Here is a 26,518-nt window from a genome sequence, read left to right on the forward strand (position 1 = left end):
GATTAAACAGACCTAGCATACGTTCCAGAAATGGAAACAATGTTCAGGAAATGATAGGAATATATACCAGGAATATTTTATATGTCTCTTTCACGATTTGTTTGTGTTTTCTCCCTCTACCCAGCAAAACATTTATAGAATCCAAACATCAGTTTGCAAAGATGTAAGTACATGTATGTGTGCAACGTTTGTTCAAATCAGACATCATAGGCCATAGCACTGTTTCAGCATACTCTACAGGTTTAATGTCATCCCACATCCAACCAGTTGTCCCGTGACCGCCGAGTGCATATAGAGGATGTCCCATCCTCATCCCTGTCTTCCCCAAATATAGTCAATGTCTGATTTGTGAAATTAATACATACGTGTGTCCAGGTCATAGATTATGTGTTTGAAATATTTTTTTTAAATTATTTTTAGTGTGTCAGTTATGACAGTTATTGTCTATTGACAAAGGGTGGACTGTGAAAGTCAAAAATATTACATACACACCACATATAAACTCCAAACAGATGGAGCATACACGCAGCATGCACAGCGATATATGGTAGCCTACGCATTCACACAGACTAGCCACAAATATATATTCAACACATATTTCATACAACACATAAATGAAACATGTCAAGCACCAGATATTACAATGTATTTATAAAAGAGAGTTATAACATTATATATATATATATATATATATATATATATATACATACATACCAAATCAATACTCTCCTTCTGCACTGGTAAGTGTAGTATACTCAATGCAAATTACTGCACTAGATGTAGAAATGGCAGTCTGATTCTTCTAAATTCCCCGTTAGAAGGAACTGAAAATAAAAATATAACACAATAGAAGAATTGTGTTCAGCACAGGGGGTATAGTTGTATTATTGAGTATATTTAGATTAGGTATTATATATAGTTATATTTAACGTTCCATGATATCCTTTTGTGACTATAAAAAATTGATATTGATCTTTTATTGTACAGTAGTGGCCTTCATTTCATAATAGTGCCTTGGATCTAAATTATAGATAGATAATTCTTGATAAAGTGGTTATGTGTGCATCTCATATGTAATATTTTATATGTCTTTTTGTCTTGTTTTGGTCACATGCTAGATAATAAATAAATTGAATAAACTCTTTATTCATTGTGTGATACAACTAAATAGGATTCACATTTAAGTAGCTAAATAGGGTAATTAATTTCACGGTATTGTAATTAGGAGTGGGTCTATGAATAATAGAGTAGCTGAATAGGTTAATTAATTTCACTGTATTGTAATTAGGAGCAGGATCATAATTAATCATTAATGATTTGTCCCCGAAATTATTTATTCCCTAGCTTAGGACCTTATGTACAAATATTGTTGTGTTACGTATAGAGTAGCTTAATGGGGTTATTAATTTCACTGTTTCGAATAGAGTAGATAAATAGGGTAATTAATTTCACTGTATTCTAGTTAGGAACGAGTTCATGAATAAAGAGCGGGTCCATGAATAATAATTAATGAATTAACCCCTATATTATTTATCCCCTAATTTAGGAACTCATGTACAAGTATTGTTGTGTTAATGTTTAAGTATCGTTGTGCCTATGTATAATATATATGTAACACAGAGATAGGTGATAATTGACAGATGCTTCCGGGACAGGGGTTGTTTTAGGTATTTATAATATATTCACTGGGGTTTATAGTTACACTATATATATATATATATATATATATATATTCAAAGGTTTGTATCTATGGGTCCCATTTATCCTAAACGGAGGAATCTTCATTTTTAAGAATAAAGACTATTAGCCGTCATCCCTAGGTGCTCAGAACCCTGGAGTTATGCTATTGGAGTGATAGGGTCATGTGACGGGAGCACATAATAGGAAGAGTCTGGCTGTCCCTGTGGAGTGCATAGTAATGGTGCTGGAATGCATGGGCTCTGGCCAGCGGCAGCGTGTGGGCGCAGAGATCGAGCGCGGCAGTATAGTCTGCCGCGAGTAGATGTGTGTGCTAGGTAGCACACCTTTATGCTTCAAGGATGGGCTGTGGTTGTTAGCCGCTACATGCCCATGAGGTGTAAATGAACTGACAGTCCAGCATCCCGACCTGCATATAAGTTATTGGTGGCTGGGGACTGTCAATCAAGGTGTGGGTGTAATGATTTTCTTGAATGGCATTATGGGTATAACACCAATAAACGTTTTTCTCAGTAGTTTATAAGTATTATAAGCTTTTTAAGTGATTATGAATTTGCACACCAATTATTAATATTCACTAAGTTGATGGTAAATTTATAGCCCTTTTAAAATTACTGTTTTTTGTTTTTTTTGGTGCACCAATCACATTAACAAGTGTGATGATGTCATTTTTATTCCCTTTATAAAGCAGTTTTGTGGCTCAGTGTTTCATTACACAGATGCTGAACCACCTTTGCAGATCCATTGAGGGTAAGGATTACTTCTAAAGTATTAAGGCACTGTTGTGAATTAGGTTCCTGCTATTTTTTTTTATACTTTGTAAACTTTGCTTTAGATACTATGTAAATTATGCTTTGGATACTATGTAAACTATGTTTATATTTGTTAGAATGTTATCACAGATCTTGCGACAATGTATGTCAGTGGATTTAATAATTGAAGGATTTATGATGTTAAGTACACCAATGAATCTCAGTGTAAGGTCAGAAAATCACTGTGTTTTTAATGACACCCCTTTTTCCAACATATAATTTAATACTTTACGATATGCATTATCTTCATAAGCACTATTCCCCGCAAGACATTTATGAGAGGGGATATGCTATATTGGACCATCATATGAATTTAAGTGCGGTGTAAAGTCTTTTATGGTGTTAAATAGTCATTCTATGGGTCGAACATTTATCAATTTGATATCAATTTAAATTAATTAATATATATTGATTGAATTCCATTAATTAACTTACTGATATGAACTTGCTAGGTTCGCCTGTTAAGTGATTTGTCTCTGAACCTGAGCATCTGATTTTCCATGTGCAAATTGTCTTACTACAAGGTTTGTGTTTTTTCCTGGACCAGTTAATCGGGTCTTATGTATAGCATAATTTGGCTTAATGCACTTGATGGAATTGTTTCCTATTAGGCTTGACTGACTGGCCAATTTGAAGTCCTAATCGCATATAAGGTCTTGTCATCAAGCATTCACGAATGATCTGTTGAGACTGTGGTTCCATACACTATTCATACTTACCATTCAATTGAGGTACGTTCCAAAGATGTATTTATGTTATCTGGGAAGGTTGTCCATGATTTTTCTCACTTTATGTTTTTTGTCTGCTCTTTTGTATATACTGCACATTTTTTTATGTTTTTATGTGAGATGTTTTGTATATCTATTATACACAATTATGAATGTTTTATTGATAAGTTCTTATACAATCATCGATTCACCCCTGATGAAGTCTTGGAGAAAAGATGAAACGCATTGGGTTGTCTTCTTATGAAGTCCATTTTTGAATCAGTATTAAGGAAAAAGAGGAAAATTACAGAATATTTCCTGCAAATTGTTACTGTGGTCAATATATATTATATACAATTATGAAATATAAATACACAAACACCTGTGGACAACTCTTTGGTTTTAAATTGATCTTTATTTTTTCTTTTCTTTTCACTTCTTGATTTTATTTCTATTTCACTTTTGAGCATAAATATTTTTTCAAATATAGTCTCATTTTTAAATAGCAGTTAATAAAAGTTAGATAGTTAGTACTATTTCAGATAATATTTTTGTGCCCCAAAATGAATTGATTTTGTTCCAAGTTTATTTGTAAATTATGCATCATTTATATTATTTATTCTTAACCTTAATTAAAACAGGCATTTTATCAAGTTTTTTTTTAATTATTGCATTTGACTGCATTACATATTGCTATTAAGAATCAAATTAACATTTTTAAACAATAATGAAATGAGGATATTTTCTTTTATACAGGACAAAAAAATCAGAACATTACAACTATATATATATATATATATATATATATATATATATGTGTGTGTGTGTGTGTGTGCCCTATAGCATACTGTACATTGCGTGTGTTTTAGCCAGGAATTAACAAGTGCACCTACAGTATCAGCTCACAAGTTTATCGAAGAGGAAGACAATAAAGGAAGGAAAGTTATTAATGGAGGGACAATAGAGGTTACAGGACTCTAAACAATTGTGCCTATTATCCAGAGGATAGGCAGCACATTCACATAAAACATCACAGGAAAGGGTATATAGTATCTCATATTTTTCCTTTACACCACTAGGACATACAGTAGTGTACAGTATAATGTATAATTATCCTAAGAATATTTTTTCTGGTTAATTTTTTAAGCTTAATACCATCCTTTTTTGTCCGGTACTACAAATTCCATTCCCTTACATAACAAAAGATCTGTATTACAGTTATGTTAATGTATAAAGTGATGAGGAAGGCTATGGTTTCCTAAGCCACATTTATTATTCTGAGAATGATATAGTATGATATTAAGATCCTTTTTAGTCTTTCCAATATAACTTATAACCCTTTACACATACAGCAAAAACATTTTTTCCCATGGAGAAGGCTTGATCTTGGTTTTGGCTGTAAGAGAAGAGAGCCAACCTAGACTGTGGGAGCCAGGTCTGCAACCCTGCTTGGTACCAGTGTTTTTCCTGTGAGTGACCTGGGTTGCCTGAAGAATGAATGGATGTGACCCAAGTTTTAGACCCTTGTTGTCAGCAGGGGCACTGACAGCTGTGCTGGGCCCATGTAATGGGATAGTGCATGGCAAATGCAGAGAGGTGTGGCCAGCTTCCCTCCTTGTGAAATATTTAAAATAGTATTTAATGTGTAGCCGCAAAGCAGCCACCCATGCAGGGAAGGGAATCGCCATCTTGAGGACAGGCGGTGGTTGGGGTGTCACCACCCACGGCGGGAGTACAATCATCACCCGCACATCAGGCAGAGAGAGGATCGACTGCTTCTGCAACTAACACTGTCCCCAGCACATCATACAACAGAGTGTGTGCTGGACTGGGGAGAGAGGCTTCTGCAGCAGACAACCCTCTCTCTCCCCACCCCAAGATGTCACTGTCTACAATGGAGAGGAGGGCAGCAGGACGCATGCCCTCCTAGGCCCACCCAGGCCACTCCAATAGGCCCAAGTAAAGAGTACCCACTCCCCCCTTGGCTCCACTGGTTGTCAGTAAGGTGCTTGATTGTCTGTATGGTGTGGATACAGATGGCATCAACTGCAGGCACCAGACCACATGACAGAGAACACATGCTATGTGGGGCTGATGCAGCAGAGCCAAGTGTATCAGCCACAGCACCAGTCATTGCTGCCTACATGGCCACCATCAAAGGGGCCACCATCAACAGTCCTGGGCCCAGACACTTTGATAAACAAGTGGGTCCTTTCCACTCATACCATACTGTTGATGCAACATGTGAAAGATGCCCCAACCAGTCCTCTGCCTGCCTGACTGCTCAGCCACCCAGGAAAGTGATGTAAGGGGCCCAGGTTCTAACATCCACTAGCCCAGGACTACCCTCTCTTCCATTACAAGCTCACCCTGTGGCCTACCATGTGAAGCATGGATTTGATTTCTGCACCACCACACTGCCCTGGCTCCTGATCCAAGCATCAGAATTGTATAGAGGGGCTGGTTGTGGTCAGGAAAAGTCACGGACGGACATCTCCTTCGACATGGAACCCCTGACAATCCTGCTAACAGGCCCATGTCTTTCCTGGTGAGGACTCTTATTAAAGTAGTAGTAGTTACTACTGCTGAGAGGGGAATGGGGGCATTACTGAGAGACTGAGGGGAAAGTGGGGTCACTGAGTGACATAGGGGAATGTGGGGTGGGGGTCACTAACAGAGAGGGGAATGTAAGGTGGTGATTGCGGAGGAAGGTGAATGTGTGTGTTGGGGAGTAACTGAGAATGTGGGAGGTCAATGAGAGAATCGGGATAGTGGAAGGTCACTGAGAGACTGTGGAATGTGGGTGTCACTGAGAGACTGTGGAATGTGGGTGTCACTGAGAGACTGTGGAATGTGGGTGTCACTGAGAGACTGTGGAATGTGGGTGTCAGTGAGAGACTGTGGAATGTGGGTGTCACTGAGAGACTGTGGAATGTGGGTGTCACTGAGAGACTGTGGAATGTGGGTGTCACTGAGAAACATAGTATGTTGGTGGGAGGGCAGAAACAGAAGGAATTGTGAGTATGGGGGGAGAATATGTGTAAGTGAGTCTATTGGGAAGGTAATGCCTATTTTTATTAGTACTTGGTTCTCAATTTCTGATGTCAGCCCTTTCTGCCTATACTGCTGCTGCCTTTGAGTCTTTTCATCACATATGTTAGACCAGTGGTCTCCAACCTTAATTGGGGTGTGAGCCGCTTTCAGAAAAAAAAATCTCTGGAAGAGCTACCCCCACCCACAATGCATGTGCATTCCTGTGAAAGTGGGTGTGGCCTCAGAAAAGTGGGTGTGGCCTCACAACAGTAAAGCCCCATGTGTAGTGCCAGATACACAAGTAATGTCCCCAACAGTGCCATATAAACAAGTAATAGCCCCAGCAGTGCCAGATACACAAATAATGCCCTCCAACAGTGCCATATAAACAAGTAATAGCCCCAGCAGTGCCAGATACACAAATAATGCCCCCAACAGTGCCATATAAACAAGTAATGCCCCCCAGCAGTGACAGATACACAAATAATGCCCTCCAACTGTGCCATATAAACAAGTAATGGCCCCAGCAGTGCCAGATACACAAATAATGCCTCCCAACAGTGCCATATAAACAAGTAATGCCCCCAGCAGTGCCAGATACACAAATAATGCCTCACAACAGTGCCAGATACACAAATAATGCCTCCCAACAGTGCCAAATAAACAAGTAATGGCCCCAGCAGTTCCAGATACACAAATAATGCCCCAAGCAGTGCCAGATACACAAATAATGCCTCAAGCAGTGCCAGATACACAAATAATGCCCCAAGTAGTGCCAGATACATGTAATTCCCCCATTAGTGCCAGATACACAAATAATGCCCCAAGTAGTGCCAGATACATGTAATTCCCCCAGTAGTTCCAGATACACAAATAATGCCCCCAGCAGTGCCAGATACATGTAATTCCCCCATTAGTGACAGATACAACAGTAGTGCACAGAAATATTGCCATCCGCAGCTGTCGCTGTGTCTGATGGGAGAAGATGAGGAGAGAAGAACATAGCACTAGCACATTGCATGCTCAGTCCCCTGCTCCATCTGAAGTAGTACCGGCACTAATGTCTCCTGGTCGCTGTGTCTGATGGGAGAAGATGAGGAGAGAAGAACATAGCACTAGCACATTGCAGGCTCACTCTCCTGCTCCATCTGAAGTAGTACCGGCACTAATGTCTCCTGGTCGCTGTGTCTGATGGGAGAAGATGAGGAGAGAAGACCATAGCACTAGCACATTGCATGCTCAGTCCCCTGCTCCATCTGAAGTAGTACCGGCACTAATGTCTCCTGGTCGCTGTGTCTGATGGGAGAAGATGAGGAGAGAAGAACATAGCACTAGCACATTGCATGCTCAGTCTCCTGCTCCATCTGAAGTAGTACCGGCACTAATGTCTCCTGGTCGCTGTGTCTGATGGGAGAAGAGGAGGAGAGAAGAACATAGCACTAGCACATTGCATGCTCAGTCCCCTGCTCCATCTGAAGTAGTACCGGCACTAATGTCTCCTGGTCGCTGTGTCTGATGGGAGAAGATGAGGAGAGAAGAACATAGCACTAGCACATTGCATGCTCAGTCTCCTGCTCCATCTGAAGTAGTACCAGCACTAATGTCTCCTGGTCATATTGAGCACTGATGTGTTTGTGGTGGGTGTGGGAAATATGGAAATAGAAATGCATGTAGTGAAAGATTAAGAGGGGAGACAAGTTAAACCAAAATAAAATGAAACAAATTTAAATCAATAAATAAGTAAAATAAGAAGTTACAATGTTCCAAGCTCTTTTGTGCATTGTTTAGGATGCGGGAACGTTTTGTATTTTGCCGCAGCAGCTTAGTAAAATTCAGTCTATATTAGTCCGACTGGGCTGAAGCGAATACTTTCCCTACCTTGCACCTATCGTTGGTGGCTCATATGTTGCAGCTTGCAGGGTTTTGCGGAGGGGAGAAGTAAAGACATGTCTTCGTCCTGGCTGCTACTGCTGCACTGCTTAGCACCAGTCTATGGCCCTCATTCCGAGTTGATTGCACCAAGCAACTTTTTGCTGCTGGTGCAATCAACTAATCTCTGCCTATGGGGGAGTGTATTTTAGCATAGCAGGGCTGCGATAGCTTGTGTAGCCCTGCTAAGCTAAAAAAGTTTCACTAAAAACAAGACCAGCCCTGGACATAATTACCCTGTGCGATGGATCCAGCGATGATGGGCCTGGCTTTGACGTCACACCTCCGCCCTCAGTTCACCTGGACACGCTTGCGTTTTACTTACCACTCCCTGAAAACAGCAGCAAACGATAAACGTTAAGTCCTCTTGCTGTCCTTCTTCTTGCGGTCGCCACTGCGACTGCTTTCTTCTCTGTCAGCGTTGTTGCCCGGCCACCTATGTTGCCAGGCAATGACGCACATGTGCAATGCGCACGCCACGCATGTGCATTCCAGACCCGATCACATCGCATTGAATAATCGCTGCATGCGAATGGGTCGGAATGGACCCATATGTGTTTCATGTACAGCTGTGTGTGGTCCATGGTCCCTCTATGCGCCAACGATAAGGGCAAAGTAGGGAAAGTATTCACTTCAGCCCAGACGGGCTACGTAGACTGAATTTTACTGAAAAGCTGTGGCACAATACAAAACATCCTAAACAAGGCACAAAAGAGCTTGGAACATTGGGGGTAAATCCAAGTTGATTGCAGCAGGAATTTTGTCAGCAGTTGGGCAAAACCATGTGCACTGCGGGGGAGCAGATATAACATGTGCAGAGAGTTAGATTTGGGTGTGGTGTGTTCAATCTGCAATCTAATTTGCAGTGTAAAAGCAAAGCAGCCAGTATTTACCCTGCACAGAAACAAAATAACCCACCCAAATCTAACTCTCTCTGCACATGTTATATCTGCCTCCCCTGCAGTGCACATGGTTTTGCCCAACTGCTAACAAAAATTCCTGCTGCAATCAACTTGGAATTACCCCCATTGTAACTGCTTATTTGACTTATTTATTGATTTAAATTTGTTTTATTTTATTTTGGTTTAACTTGTCTCCCCTCTTAGACTTTCACTACCTGCATCTCTATTTCCTAGTATCCCACACCCACCACAAACACATCAGCGCTCAATATTACCAATTAACCTATTTATTCCCTTTTTGACCTGCGTAACCTTAACAGCGCAGCACACTGTGCACAGGTGGTCATTCCGAGTTGATCGCTAGCTACATTTGTTCGCAGAGCAGCGATCATGCTAAAACCAGCAGTTCTGCGCATGCGTATGCGGTGCAATGCGCACGCGCGATGTACGGTCACAACGAACAATGCAGTTTTGCACAGGGTCTAGCGATGCATTTCAGTCGCACTGGTTGCCGCAGAGTGATTGACATGAAGTGGGCGTTCCTGGGTGGCAACTGACCGTTTTCAGGGAGTGTTCGGAAAAACACAGGTATGCCAGGGAAAACGCAGGCGTGGCTAAGCGGACGCTGAGTGTGTGTGACATCAAATCCGGAACTGAGTAGTCTGAAGTGAACGCAAGTACTGAGTAGGTTTTGAGCTACTTTGAAACTTTACAAAAAATTTTTGCAGGCGCTCTGTGATAAAAATGTTCGCACTTCTGCTAAGCTAAAATACACTCCCAGTGGGTGGTGGCATAGCGTTTGCACGGCTGCTAAAAACTGCTAGCGAGCGATCAACTCAGAATGACCCCCACAATTCACAATTCAGCTGACGTCTCCTGCCTGGCAGCGGTGGAAGGGGGAGCGAGGGAAGCGCTTCTCCCTATGCGCCTGTGGTGGGTGGCACTTTGCGCTAGAGGTTATAGAGGTGACGCCTGCCTGGCTGCGGGCGCTGCTCTCGCTTCTGCTGCTCACCGTATCCGCCCAGTTCAGCGGGCTTCGCCTGCTCTCACTGGAACCGGTGGAGCCGCAGGTGCTGTGGAGCGGTGGCAGAGAATGAACAGGTGCAGCGGGTGCAGTCGGTGGGTGGTCTTTTGAAATATGGTGCGGACCACCAGCCAATCAGGATCCGGCGTGTGAGCTCTGATTGCCTGATGGCAGGCACCATATTATTATTCAGGCTGTAGGGGGGATCACATCATGCTGCAATGCACCTGCATAATTCAGCTCTGACTTATGCAGGCAATCTGGGACAAGACACACCTGTATGGGCCTGATCAGAGGTGCACTCAATTTTTTGCATTGCTGAAATAATTTACAGATTCTTAAGTCTGAAAATATGCAAATGCCAGTTTAAGCATTTAAGAGTATCTGTACAAGGGACTGAACAAGCCCTATCATGCAGACTTTCCCTATCTGACTGAGCATTGCTCAACTGCCCTGGTGGATCCAATCTCTCCAAAATTCCTGCACCAGTGACTCCTCAAGCAGAGCCAGCCTGGCACAGATTCTTCCTTGTAACTTTCATAAGTCTCCATCCTGAGTCACCAATGGATCACAGAAGCCAAATTAACTTATAAGAAATTTGAAACTGATTCTGAGTTAGGAGAAAAGCAGAAAAGAGCAAGTTCTGTAGCTGTGACCCTAGACAAGTCATGATGCAATGCAAAGGGGGCAACTATTTCTTTTGTTAAATGCAGGGTACTGGCTGATTCTGCATGACCCCAAAAATGTTGGATATCTTTATTATAACACTTCATTTTAGATCTGAGTTTGGACACACCCCACCCAAATCTACATCTCTCTACACAACATCAGTATTCCCCTCCTGCAGTACAGCATGGTTCCCCAAGGTGCACAGACACATGCTATATTTTGCTTTACTCCCACCTCAGACTCAGCTCCATTATACACAAATACAAATGTCATTGGACTGGTGTTCACACTGTGGAAATAAGGGTTTCATCTGGGCTGTGCATGCATTGCTCTTATCATCCTTTCTCTCATCCTCTGAACCAGGCCCTTTATTTGTGGACATATCAGTGCCCTGTGTCATAACTATGCTACTTATTTCCATGATATCATCTAGTACAGATTTCATTACATTTATGATTATTTAAATTAAATATTGTATGATGCAACTGTGTTTATTCAAACATTGATTAGGTAACAAAAAACTAAAGGCTGAATTCAAGGTTGACTACAAAAGCAAAATCATCCTGTAATAGGCAAAACCATGTGCAGTGCAGGTGGGGCAGATAAAACATATGCAGAGAGAGCAAGAATTGGGTGAGTGTAGCAGAGTGGGTCTCTCCCACATTTTGAGTAAAGGGATAGTCATCTTAGGCTTAGGGAGGAACCACACCCTTCCATTAATTAAGACCAGCTAAGGCAGGGATGGGGAACCTTTTTTCTACCAAGAGCCATTTGGATATTTATAAATTCCTTTGGGGTGCGTAAAAAAATTCTCAACTTAAAAAATTACCCTGCCCCCAGTAGGTCTGCCCCTTAGAGGTATTGTGTGTGCACGCCCCAAAAACTGGGTGTGGCCAATTAAAATGGGACTTGATACACATATGCCCCCAATAGTGCAGTGCCAGATCCAAAATGCCACCACAGTGCCTGATCCACAATTGCCCCCACAGTGCCAGATCCACAAATGCCTCCACAGTACCAGGTATACAAATGCCCCCACATTGTCAGGTATACAAATGCCCCCACAGTGTCAGGTATACAAATGCCCCCGCAGTGCCAGGTATACAAATGCCCCCACAATGTCAGGTATACAAATGCCCCCCACAGTGCCAGGTATACAAATGCCCCCACAGTGCCAGATCCACAAATGCCCCCACAGTGCCAGGTATAAAAATGTCACCACAGTGTCAGGTATACAAATGCCCCCACAGTGCCAGGTATACAAATGCCCCCACAGTGTCAGGTATACAAATGCCCCCACAGTGTCAGGTATACAAATGCCCCCCACAGTGTCAGGTATACAAATGCCCCCCACAGTGCCAGATCAACAAATGCCTCGACAGTGCCAGATCAACAAATGCCCCCACAGTGCCAGGTATACAAATGCCCCCACAGTGCCAAATCTAAAAATGCCCCCACAGTGCCAGGTATACAAATGCCCCCACAGTGCCAGGTATACAAATGCCCCACAGTGTAAGGTATACAAATGCCCCCCACAGTGCCAGGTATACAAATGCCCCCACAGTGACAGATCCACAAATGTCCCCACAGTGCCAGGTATACAAATGCCCCCACAGTGCCAAATCTAAAAATGCCCCCACAGTGCCAGGTATACAAATGCCCCCACAGTGTCAGGTATACAAATGCCCCCGACAGTGCCAGGTATATAAATGCCCCCACAGTGCCAGATCCACAAATGCCCCCACAGTGCCAGGTATAAAAATGGCCCTACAGTGTCAGGTATACAAATGCCCCCAAAGTGCCAGGTATATAAATGCCCCCACAGTTCCAGGTATACAAATGCCCACACAGTGTCAGGTATACAAATGCCCCCCACAGTGCCAGGTATACAAATGCCCCCACAGTGCCAAATCTAAAAATGCCCCCACAGTGCCAGGTATACAAATGCCCCCACAGTGCCAGGTAAACAATTGCCCCTACAGTGACAAATCCACAAATGCCCCCAACCCAGTGCCCCCACTGCTTACTGCTGCTGCTGCTTCTCCATCTGGCAGCGGCGTGTCTCGGGTGTCAGGGGGGCAAGGACAGGGAGGAGAGTGTGGCTATGTCGGGTGGCAGCGGCGGTGTGTAGGACCTCAAAACAGCCGCTGGTTCGTGAGCCAATGAGAGCTCACGGACCAGAAGCGGCAGCTCCTGATTGGCTGCTGTCTGCGAGCTCTGATTGGCTCATGAACCGGCGGCTGGTTTGAGATCTTACCTGCCGCCGGACATGTAGCTGCACTCTCCTCCCTGCCCTGACAGCTGAGACATGCTGCCGCCGGACTAAGCGGTGGAGTGTCTCACTGACACAAGCGGGTGGATCGGAACAAACGGCTTTGCAGTTCTTATACAGCCCGCGGGCCGGAGGTTCCCCACCCCTGAGCTAAGGTATAAAAGCCAGGCCAGATGAGTTAGTAGTGGGGAATGAGTGGGAGAGCCTGCACCTTTAGCAGCTCTCTCTATCCTGCAGAAATCTGCACACTGAAACTAGTGGGAATACTATGTATGTTTGCATTGCTGTCTTCAAGTAAGCTGAACTGTTATATTTGAACTGTTGGTAGTACCCTTTGTAAGAAGCTTTTACAATGGGGGCAGTATGGGTGGTGTAATGGTTAGCATTACTGCCTCACAGCACTGAGGTCATGGGTTCGACTCCCACCAATGTGTACATGTGGTAGGAAAAATAGATTGCAAGCTTCACTGGAGCAGGGACTGATAGGAATGGCCAAATATTCTCTGTAAAGAGCTGTGGAATATGAGTACACTATATAAATAATTGGTAGTAATAATAATAATAATAATAATAATAATAATAATGAATACAGTGGCTATGCCTGTCAGCGGGAAATAAATCTTACTTGTTTGCAATACCTCTGCCTCCTATTGGTCATCTGGAACTTACCCTATTGGTGGTGTTAGAAGTGGGATAAAGTGTGTCCTGTGCTGAGGATCATAAACAGACAATTTTAGATGCCACAATGCAACAGGACTTTAAATAGCAGCAAGCGGTAGTGAAAGCTCTAGTGCTCCCCAAAATGCAGGCCTCAGATGAAGTGGAGGTGTTTCTTACCACTTTTGAAAAGGTTGCAACCTTGCAAGCATGACCCAAAGTATTCTGGGCCCTATGGATTGCCCTTCTGCTAACAAGTGAGGCACAAGCTGCATATGCCACCCTCTCGCTGAAGACTGCTGCAGCCGACCGATTTGACCTCTATCCAGAAGCATACCGGCAAAAATTCAGGTCTGTCTCCTATGACACTGATTTGAGGCCACTTGCTCTGGCTCAGAAGCAAGCCAGCCTTGCTGTTAAGTGGCTCCAGCAGGACCAAAAAAATTCTGCCCGGCTAGTGGATTTGACCACTTTGGAACAGTTAACTGCTCTTTTTCCGGCCAAGGTTACTCACTGGGTTCAGCTGCATTTAGTTGACATTTTAGACTCTGCAGTCTTGCTAGTGGAAAATGCATTGTTGGCACATGAAGGTATGGAGAACCTTTCTACTTTAATTATGCCAGAATCTCCACATCTGTGCATGCAGCAACCATTGTCTCGGGGTAAGGTGTCCACACGTGATGACCATACTCCCTCGCAGCTGCTGACCTTGGAAGTCAGTTTGTCTATTTTTGTCTTATATTAACCAAGTTATACAATCACGACAATATAAATATGGGGATTTTGTCGTGATTGTATAACTTGGTTAATATAAGACACAAATAGACAAACTATTTTTCTTTCTTTGCTTTAAACCTCCAAAATCCCAAATTTCTAAATACATTGTACTAAAATTATTGATCCACACTTGAAACCTATAACTATTTTGGCTTGGATAATCATGCCAAACACAATACACTGTATTGTAATATTTCAGATAAAAGTTTAGCAACGCTTGACCATAACAACTCAAAATGGGCCCACCCTTCTCCAGCACCTACTTTCCACAAGTCTTTCTGTAACCTTAGTCAAATATCACATCATTTCTGAACTATTAAAAATGTAAATATGTGCAACATTCTTGACCTCCTTCAGTACATGTACCACCAACAATTTTTATAGTGCCATTTTTATCTGCATAGCCACTTTCATAAATTTGGCAAATTCTTTTACTGTTTTATTATTAGAAATTGCCAATTCTGCTGCCATCTGATCCATCTGAGTCAGTGTTTCTGAAATCACCCTTTCTGCCAAGAAAATAGTTGATAATAGAAAAGAGAACTACAGAAGCAAAGAATTGAGAGCTGCTTTCGGAAATCTGGTGATTCAAGGTCAATGTGGCAGGGGATTAAGCACATACATAATTAACACTTGTATCCATAAGGGAAGAGGGATCTCTGTGGAGGAGTTGAATACATTTTATCCAATGTTCAATTTTAGTCATGAAAATATGTGATCCCTCATTAGACAGCTCTTGGAATCTATCTGATTCTGGCATCATTATTTGTCTGCATAAAACAAATACTATGAAGCCCCTAGATCTGGACTGTATTCTGGGTAGGGATTTGCATGAGTGCACTGACCAGCTAGCAGAAACTTTGAATACAATTTTTAATTTCATACTAGTCCAGACTATTATTTTTGAAATGTTCTGATAAGTTTTATAACTACTATGATTATTCATGTCGCTGGACATTCATCTGTATCTTCTCTAAATGATCATCCCATTACCTTTACATAATTAATTATGAAGTGTTTTGAAAGGTGGTTTTGGGATACTCCAAGGATGGCATCCTGGTGGGTTTGATTGCCAGCAATTTGCATGTACGTCAAACAGATCCATGGAGGATGCTGCTTCTATGGTTCTCCACAAAGTCCTTAGTCAGCTAGAGAATAGAGATTCATATGCAAGATTGTTGTTTGTGGATTAGAATTTTCCCTTCAAAACATTTGGACAGGCTGTAATAATTGCTAAACTCTGAGAGATTGGTTATGATGTGCCCAATTGTACAGACCCTTGTTGCTGGATTTGTTACTGACCGTCTGCAGTCATTCTGGATAGCAGGATTGTTCTTGTCTTTAATTGTATTGAAAAATTTGCAGACAACAATATGAAAGTGGGCTTTAATAGCTATGAGGATGCGGAACATTATAAGAGATAAGTTGATCAACTTGTCAAATGGGGGTTGGAAAATAATATGCTTTTAAATAGTAAGAAAATAAAAGAGGTAAATATATTTTTTAAGAGAACATGGAAAATTAGATTTTTTATTGTAATTTCACTGATACTGTACATTTTTGTAACGTGAAAGTGACAATTAAAAATTGATTGATGATTGACACTATCTGAGAATCTTAACAAAAATGTGAGCATCGAAACACAAAGGTGACTAGCCCTTGATCTTATGTGAATTCACAAATGGTCATCAGCTAAATGTCTCTGAGCCTAGATGGTTAATCAGTATTGGGTACATCAGCACATACACATCTTTGGTACTTACCCTCTCAGCCTCAGTCATTGCTCAGCTAAGTGTCTCTTATTCTGGTATGAAAAGGATGACTCTGTACCTCTATAGCACATCCAGGAAGTGCTTAATTAGAGTTAGGGTATAAGGAAATACTTCCTGCTGCAGATTGTGTTGAAGCAAAATCCAGTCATGCATTGGGTTCCCCAGACTGCTGCTCCTGAATTATCCGACTGAGGCATTGCAGTAATACATCCTCCAATTTTGTCAAACAATTTCTGCCCACTTTTTAACTTATTTCTGGTATTGCAAACAGTGGTGTGGTCTACATTAGTGACACCACCTGCAGGCTATAAAATATACAGAGACAGATGTTATAAAGGGGATTACTCCTGGATATCTGAAGTACATTTATTAAATGCATGAGAAACTGTAAGAAAACATGTATTTACAATATGTGTCTCAATCCTATTAACTCTTATTTCACTTAAAAAGTGCAATTGCAAGTAAAACAGATACAGTGCATTCAGAAAGTATTCACAGTGCTACAATTTTTCCACAGAAAATCTAACTAATTTCTGCACATGTTATATCTGCCTCCCCTGCAGTGCACATAGTTTTGCCCAACTGCTAACAAAAATTCCTGCTGCAATCAACTTGAAATTACCCCCACTGTAAAGGGCCCTACTCACTGGCCGACCCGCCGCCGAGTTGCCCGACGGCGGATACGGCCGACGAGCGACCCGGCGGCGGGGGGGCAGTGACGGGGGGAGTGAAGTTTCTTCACTCCCCCCATCACGCGGCTGCATTGAAGTGCAGGCAAATATGGACGAGATCGTCCATATTGGCCTGCATGCACAGCCGACGGGAGACCAGCGATGAACGAGCGCGGGGCCGCGCATCGTTCATCGCAGGAGTCTCCACACTGAAAGATATGAACGAGTTCTCGTTCATTTATGAATGAGATCGTTCATATCTTTCAAAAAATCGGCCAGTGTGTAGGGCCCTTAACTGCTTATTTGACTTATTTATTGATTTAAATTTGTTTTATTTTATTTTGGTTTAACTTGTCTCCCCTCTTAGACTTTCACTACCTGCATCTCTATTTCCTAGTATCCCACACCCACCACAAACACATCAGCGCTCAATATTACCAATTAACCTATTTATTCCCTTTTTGACCTGCATAACCTTAACAGCACAGCACACTGTGCACAGGTGGTCATTCCGAGTTGATCGCTAGCTACATTTGTTCGCAGAGCAGCGATCATGCTAAAACCAGCAGTTCTGCGCATGTGTATGTGGCGCAATGCGCACGCGCGATGTAAGGTCACAGCGAACAATGCAGTTTTGCACAGGGTCTAGCGATGCATTTCAGTCGCACTGGTTGCCGCAGAGTGATTGACATGAAGTGGGCGTTCCTGGGTGGCAACTGACCGTTTTCAGGGAGTGTTCGGAAAAACACAGGTATGCCAGGGAAAACGCAGGCGTGGCTAAGCGGACGCTGAGTGTGTGTGACATCAAATCCCGAACTGAGTAGTCTGAAGTGAACGCAAGCACTGAGTAGGTTTTGAGCTACTTTGAAACTACACAAAAAATTTTTGCAGACGCTCTGTGATAAAAAATGTTCGCACTTCTAAGCTAAAATACACTCCCAGTGGGTCGGCGGCATAGCGTTTGCACGGCTGCTAAAAACTGCTAGCGAGCGATCAACTCAGAATGACCCCCACAATTCACAATTCAGCTGACGTCTCCTGCCTGGCAGCGGTGGAAGGGGGAGCGAGGGAAGCGCTTCTCCCTATGCACCTGTGGCGGGTGGCACTTTGCGCTAGAGGTTATGGAGGTGACGCCTGCCTGGCTGCGGGCGCTGCTCTCGCTGCTGCTGCTCACCGTATCCGCCCAGTTCAGCGGGCTTCGCCTGCTCTCACTGGAACCGGTGGAGCTGCAGGTGCTGTGGAGCGGTGGCAGAGAATGAACAGGTGCAGCGGGTGCAGTCGGTGGGTGGTCTTTTGAAATATGGTGCGGACCACCAGCCAATCAGGATCCGGCGTGTGAGCTCTGATTGCCTGATGGCAGGCACCATATTATTATTCAGGCTGTAGGGGGGATCACATCATGCTGCAATGCACCTGCATAATTCAGCTCTGACTTATGGCAGGGATGGGGAACCTTTTTTCTACCAAGAGCCATTTGGATATTTATAAATTCCTTTGGGGGGCGAAAAAAAATTCTCAACTTAAAAAATTACCCTGCCCCCAGTAGGTCTGCCCCTTAGAGGTATTGTGTGCGTACGCTCCAAAAACTGGGTGTGGCCAATTAAAATTGGACTTGATACACATATGCCCCCAATAGTGCAGTGCCAGTTCCAAAATGTCACCACAGTGCCAGATCCACAATTGCCCCCACAGTGCCAGATCCACAAATGCCTCCACAGTACCAGGTATACAAATGCCCCCACATTGTCAGGTATACAAATGCCCCCACAGTGTCAGGTATACAAATTCCCCCCACAGTGCAAGGTATACAAATGCCCCCATAGTGCCAAATCAAAAAATGCCCCCACAGTGCCAGGTAAACAATTGCCCCTACAGTGACAAATCCACAAATGCCCCCCCCCCCCAGTGCCCCCACTGCTTACTGCTGCTGCTGCTTCTCCATCTGGCAGCGGCGTGTCTCGGGTGTCAGGGGGGCAAGGACAGGGAGGAGAGTGTGGCTATGTCGGGTGGCAGCGGCAGTGTGTAGGACCTCAAAACAGCCGCTGGTTCGTGAGCCAATCAGAGCTCACGGACCAGAAGCGGCAGCTCTTGATTGGCTGCTGTCCGCGAGCTATGATTGGATCATGAACCGGCATCTGGTTTGAGATCTTACCTGCCGCCGGACATGTAGCTGCACTCTCCTCCCTGCCCTGACAGCTGAGACATGCTGCCGCCGGACTGAGCGGCGGAGTGTCTCACTGACACAAGCGGGTGTGTTGGAACAAACGGCTTTACAGGGCTTATACAGCCCACGGGCCGGAGGTTCCCCACCCCTGAGCTAAGGTATAAAAACCAGGCCAGATGAGTTAGTAGTGGGGAATGAGTGGGAGAGCCTGCACCTTTAGCAGCTCTCTCTATCCTGCAGAAATCTGCACACTGAAACTAGTGGGAATACTATGCATGTTTGCACTGCTGTCTTCAAGTAAGCTGAACTGTTATATTTGAACTGTTGGAAGTACCCTTTGTAAGAAGCTTTTACAATGGGGGCAGTATGGGTGGTGTAATGGTTAGCATTACTGCCTCACAGCACTGAGGTCATGGGTTCAATTCCCACCATGGCTCTAACTGTGTAGAATTTGATTATTTTCCCAGTACTTGTGTGGGTTTCCTCCGGGTACTCCGGTTTCCTCCCACAATCCAAAAATATACTGGTAGGTTAATTGGATCCCAACAAAAGTAACCTTAGCATGAATGTGTGTCCGTGTACATGTGGTAGGGAAAATAGATTGCAAGCTTCACTGGAGCAGGGACTGATAGGAATAGCCAAATATTCTCTGTAAAGAGCTGTGGAATATGAGTGCACTATATAAATAATTGGTAGTAATAATAGTAATAATAATAATGAATACAGTGGCTATGCCTGTCAGCGGGAAATAAATACCACTTTTGAAAAGGTTGCAACCTTGCATGCATGACCCAAAGAATTATGGGCCCTATGGATTGCCCTTCTGCTAACAAGTGAGGCACAAGCTGCATATGCCACCCTCTCGCTGAAGACTGCTGCAGCCGACCGATTTGACCTCTATCCAGAAGCATACCGGCAAAAATTCAGGTCTGTCTCCTATGACACTGATGTGAGGCCACTTGCTCTGGCCCAGAAGCAAGCCAACCTTGCTGTTAAGTGGCTCCAGCAGGACCAAAAAAAATCTGCCCGGCTAGTGGATTTGATTACTTTGGAACAGTTAACTGCTCTTTTTCCGGCCAAGGTTACTCACTGGGTTCAGCTGCATTTAGTTGACATTTTAGACTCTGCAGTCTTGCTAGTGGAAAATGCATTGTTGGCACATGAAGGTATGGAGAACATTTCTACTTTAATTATGCCAGAATCTCCACATCTGTGCATGCAGCAACCATTGTCTCGGGGTAAGGTGTCCACACGTGATGACCATACTCCCTCGCAGCTGCTGACCTTGGAAGTCAGTTTGTCTATTTTTGTCTTATATTAACCAAGTTATACAATCACGACAATATAAATATGGGGATATTGTCGTGATTGTATAACTTGGTTAATATAAGACACAAATAGACAAACTATTTTTCTTTCTTTGCTTTAAACCTCCAAAATCCCAAATTTCTAAATACATTGTACTAAAATTATTGATCCACACTTAAAACCTATAACTATTTTGGCTTGGATAATCATGCCAAACACAATACACTGTATTGTAATATTTCAGAGAAAAGTTTAGCAATGCTTGACCATAACAACTCAAAATGGGCCCACCCTTCTCCAGCACCTACTTTCCTCAAGTCTTTCTGTAACCTTATTCAAATATCACATCAATTCTGAACTATTAAAAATTTAAATATGTGCAACATTCTTGACCTCCTTCAGTACATGTACCACCAACAATTTTTCTAGTGCCATTTTTATCTGCATAGCCACTTTCATATATTTGGCAAATTCTATTACTGTTTTATTATTAGAAATTGCCAATTCTGCTGCCATCTGATCCATCTGAGTCAGTGTTTCTGAAATCACCCTTTCTGCCAAGAAAATAGTTGATAATAGAAAAGAGAACTACAGAAGCAAAGAATTGAGAGCTGCTTTCGGAAATCTGGTGATTCAAGGTCAATGTGGCAGGGGATTAAGCACATACACAATTAACACTTGTATCCATAATGGAAGAGGGACCTCTGTGGAGGAGTTGAATACATTTTATCCAATGTTCAATTTCAGTCATGAAAATATGTGATCCCTCATTAGACAGCTCTTGGAATCTATCTGATTCTGGCATCATTACTTGTCTACATAAAACAAATACTATGAAGCCCCTAGATCTGGACTGTATTCTGGGTAGGGATTTGCATGAGTGCACTGACCAGCTAGCAGAAACTTTTAATACAATTTTTAATTTCATACTAGTCCAGACTATTATTTTTGAAATGTTCTGATAAGTTTTATAACTACTATGATTATTCATGTCGCTGGACTTTCATCTGTATCTTCTCTAAATGATCATCCCATTACCTTTACATAATTAATTATGAAGTGTTTTGAAAGGTGGTTTTGGGATACTCCAAGGATGGCATCCTGGTGGGTTTGATTGCCAGCAATTTGCATGTACGTCAAACAGATCCATGGAGGATGCTGCTTCTATGGTTCTCCACAAAGTCCTTAGTCAGCTAGAGAATAGAGATTCATATGCAAGATTGTTGTTTGTGGATTAGAATTTTCCCTTCAAAACATTTGGACAGGCTGTAATAATTGCTAAACTCTGAGAGATTGGTTATGATGTGCCCAATTGTACAGACCCTTGTTGCTGGATTTGTTACTGACCGTCTGCAGTCATTCTGGATAGCAGGATTGTTCTTGTCTTTAATTGTATTGAAAAATTTGCAGACAACAATATGAAAGTGGGCTTTAATAGCTATGAGGATGCGGAACATTATAAGAGACAAGTTGATCAACTTGTCAAATGGGGGTTGGAAAATAATATGCTTTTAAATAGTAAGAAAATAAAAGAGGTAAATATATTTTTTAAGAGAACATGGAAAATTAGATTTTTTATTGTAATTTCACTGATACTGTACATTTTTTAACATGGAAGTGACAATTAAAAATTGATTGATGATTGACACTATCTGAGAATCTTGACAAAAATGTGAGCATTGAAACACAAAGGTGACTAGCCCTTGATCTTATGTGAATTCACAAATGGTCATCAGCTAAATGTCTCTGAGCCTAGATGGTTAATCAGTTTTGGGTACATCCAGCACATACACATCTTTGGTACTTACCCTCTCAGCCTCAGTCATTGCTCAGCTAAGTGTCTCTTATTCTGGTATGAAAAGGATGACTCTGTACCTCTATAGCACATCCAGGAAGTGCTTAAGTAGAGTTAGGGTATAAGGAAATACTTTCTGCTGCAGATTGTGTTGAAGTAAAATCCAGTCATGCATTGGGTTCCCCAGACTGCTGCTCCTGAATTATCCGACTGAGGCATTGCAGTAATACATCCTCCAATTTTTACAAACAATTTCTGCCCACATTTTAACTTATTTCTGGCAAACACTGGTGAGGTCTGCATTAGTGACACCACCTGCAGGCTATAAAATATACAGAGACAGATGTTATAAAGGGGATTACTCCTGGATATCTGAAGTACATTTATTAAATGCATGAGAAACTGTAAGAAAACATGTATTTACAATATGTGTCTCAATCCTATTAACTCTTATTTCACTTAAAAAGTGCAATTTCAAGTAAAACAGATACAGTGCATTCGGAAAGTATTCACAGTGCTTCACTTTTTCCACATTTTGTTATGTTACAGCCTTATTCCAAAATTAAATAATTTCATTTTTCCCCTCAAAATTCTACACACAATACTCCACAATGACAACGTGAACATTTTTTTTTAGATTTTAGCAAATTTATTAAAAATAAAAAATTAAGAAATCACATGTACATAAATATTTACAGCCTTTGCCATGAAGCTCAAAATTGAGCTCAGGTGCATCCTGTTTCCACTGATCATCTTTGATATGTTCTTACAGCTTAATTGGAGTCCACCTGTGGTAAATTCAGTTGATTGGACATGATTTGGAAAGGCACACACCTGTCTATATAAGGTCCCACACTTGACAGTGCATGTCTGAGCACAAGCCAAGCATGAAATTAAAGGATTGTCTGTAGACCTCCAAGACAGGATTGTCTGGAGGCACAAATCTGGGGAAGGATACAGAAAAATATTTGCTGCTTTGAAGGTCCCAATGAGCACTGTGGCCTCCATCATCTGTAAATAGAAGAAGTTCATAACCACCAGGACTCTTCCTAGAGCTGGCCAGCCATCTAAACTGAGTGATTGGGGAAGAAGGGCCCTATTCAGGGAGGTGACCAAGAACCCGATGGTCACTCTGTCAGAGCTACAGCATTCCTATGTGGAGAGAAGAGAACCTTCCAGAAGGACATCCATCTCTGCAGCAATCCACCAATCAGGCCATCATGGTAGAGTGGCCAGACAGAAGTCACTCCTCCTTAGTAAAAAACACATGGCAGACCACCTAGAGTTTGACAAAATGCACCTGAAGGACTCTCAGACCATGAGAAACAAAATTATCTGGTCTGATGAGACAAAGATTGAACTCTTTGGCGTGAATTCTAGGCATCATGTTTGTAGGAAACCAGGCACCTGCTCATCACCAGGCCAATACCAACCCTACAGTGAAGCATGGTGGTGGCAGCATCAAGCTGTGGGGATGTTTTTCAGTGGAAGGAAATGGGAGACTAGTCAGTATAGAGGGAAAGATGAATGCAGCAATGTAAAGAGACATCCTGGATGAAAACCTGTTCCAGAGCGCTCTTGACCTCAGACTGGGGTGACGGTTCATTTTGAATGTCCTTCAGTGGCACATCCAGAGCCCAGACTAGAATCGGATTGAACATCTCTGGAGAGATCTGAAAATGGCTGTGCACTGACGCTTGCCATCCAACCTGATGGAGCTTGAGAGGTGCTGTAAAGAGGAATTGGTGAAAGTGCCCAAAAATAGGTTTGCCAAACTTGTGGCATCATATTCAAAAAGACTTGAGGCTAAAATTGCTGCCAAACGTGCATCAACAAAGTATTGAGCAAAGGCTGTGAATACTTATGTACATGTGATTTCTAAGTTTTTTATTTTTAATAAATTTGTACAAATCTCAAAAAAAACTTTTTTCATGTTGTCATTATGGGGTATTGTGTGTAGAATTTTAAGGGAAAAATTAATTTAATCCATTTTGGAATTTGGCTGTAACATAACAAAATGTTTGAAAAGTGAAGCACTGTGAATACTTTCCGGATGCACTGTAAATATGTCTGTTTTTATAAATTATACATCGATATATTGGTGGGTTATTTTCCTAGAAGATTTTGCTTTTTACAGTATGTAATAGATTGTATCTAATGTTTATCTCAGTGAGTTATATAGTTATTTTTATGAACTCTGCTTCACAGCACTGCTTTTTTTTCCCCAATTCCTTTTCTATTGTGAGACTGAATATCTTACTCAGCTGCAGAAAATCAGAGCTCCTTATTTATTGTATATGTACTGAATTTTTTTGCCATCCCTAATCTGTAAAGCCACTTTCTAAATTTGGTCAATTTCTTCTACAGTTTGGACCCTGCCTCAACCAAGCTTCTAATAGGTTGCATGTATATAATTGGTCCTGTCTTTGTAAAAATTCTTCAATGCTCTTTGCAGACAGGCATTTTTCCTGGACCCCTAAAGGAAGCAATTGTTAGACCTCTTCTTAAAAAACCTAATTTAGATCCCGACTGCATCACCAACTACAGACCTGTATCAAACCTTCCTTTTCTAGGAAAGGTTATTGAGAAAAAGGTTGCAAATCAACTGGAAACCCTCCTGACAACCCATGATATTTATGATCCATTGCAATCAGGATTCAGGAGAAGACATAGCACTGAAACAGCTCTGGTGTGTGTGTTAAATGATCTTCTGATGGCAAGAGACAGAGGTGACTGTTCAATATTAATCTTTCTGTCTCTTTCTGCAGCATTTGATACCATGGACCATGGGCTCCTGATTGAGCGACTGATACATTTTTGTGGCCTGGATGGCACAGTCTTAAGCTGGTTCAAATAATTTCTCATAGGCAGGTCACAGAGAGTATCATCTGGAGTATACTCATCACCATCAGTGCCATTGCCAGGTAGTGTCCCACAAGGTACTGCTTATTGCAGTATACATGCCCCCTCTGGGTGAAATAATAAGGCGCCATGGCCTGGTCTACCATTGCTATGCAGATGATATGTATTTGTCCTTTGCTCCTGGCACTCAAAACCCAACAGCAACCCTAAATGGCTGTCTAGCTGAGCTCCAGGAGTGGATGAGTGCCAGTTGGCTGTGACTGAACCCGGGTAAAACAGAGGTCCTTATGATAGGACCGCAACATCAAAGGACAAGCCTGCAGCATAGCCAACCAACTGGACTTACACTCTGGGATTCAGAATTACAAACCACTGTTCATGTGCGGATTCTTGGCATTGTCCTGTATTGTGGCTTGACACTTAAACATCAGACATCAGCCATAATCAAATCCTCATTCATTCACCTGAGGGACATAGCCAGAATCAATCACTTAACACTCAGATGATCTGCCACAAGTCATACATGCATTTGTATCATCTCAATTAGACTACTGTAATGCCCTCTACCTTGATCTCCCAGCAAAAGAATGGCACTGCTTACAGCTGGTGAAAAACACAGCTGCCAGGCTGTTACCAACCATCCAAGTTCTAGCCACATAACACACATCCTCTACTCCCTTCACTGGTTGCCTGTAAGATGGCAAATCATCTTCAACTGAGTTTCAAAGCACTACATGACCAGGGCCCAAGGTACATGAAGCAGCTTCTGACCCCATACTGCCCCACTCGATTACTGCAATCTGTAGATGAAGGACTTTTAGCAGTACAGATGGGTCCACATTTATCTTGACGGTTAATAGGATTAACTGAGACTGGCCAGTCAGACTTAATCCTTTTCTGTAATGACTTAATCCCCTGCTGTATTGTTCTCTGTATTGTATTGCAGTTGAGAACAATAGATGAAGGGTTTATGCTAATAAGTCATGATGTGACTAGGCACAGAAAACTACTCAAGATAACGGTGGACCCATCTGTACCTAGAATCTCCGGTAATTCATCTGTGGGTCGAGCTTTAAGTCATGCGGCTCTAACTCTATGGAACTCACTTCCCCGCACAGTGCGAGAGGCCCCAACTATAGAATCCTTCAAAAGTAGACTAAAGACTTTCCTGTTTACTCAAGCATTTCCATAATGTCCCTTTAGAATCTACATGCTTCTGTATTTTATGAAAAGCTGTTCTGTACATCATTATTTTCTGTACTATATTATGCTATGTATCTATTAAGCGCCTTGAGTCCTATTGGAGAAAGAGCACTATATAAATAAGAGATTATTATTATTATTATTATTATTATTATTACTATTATTATTAGAAACAACCATGTCTCCTATAGTCTGATCCCTTAGGGCTGTAACACACTGGCCAATTTCTCCCAGATTGCAAAAAGCCGGACAAAGTTTGTCCG

Source organism: Pseudophryne corroboree, chromosome 1 (genome assembly GCF_028390025.1).
Source record: "Pseudophryne corroboree isolate aPseCor3 chromosome 1, aPseCor3.hap2, whole genome shotgun sequence".
Lineage (NCBI taxonomy): Eukaryota > Metazoa > Chordata > Amphibia > Anura > Myobatrachidae > Pseudophryne > Pseudophryne corroboree.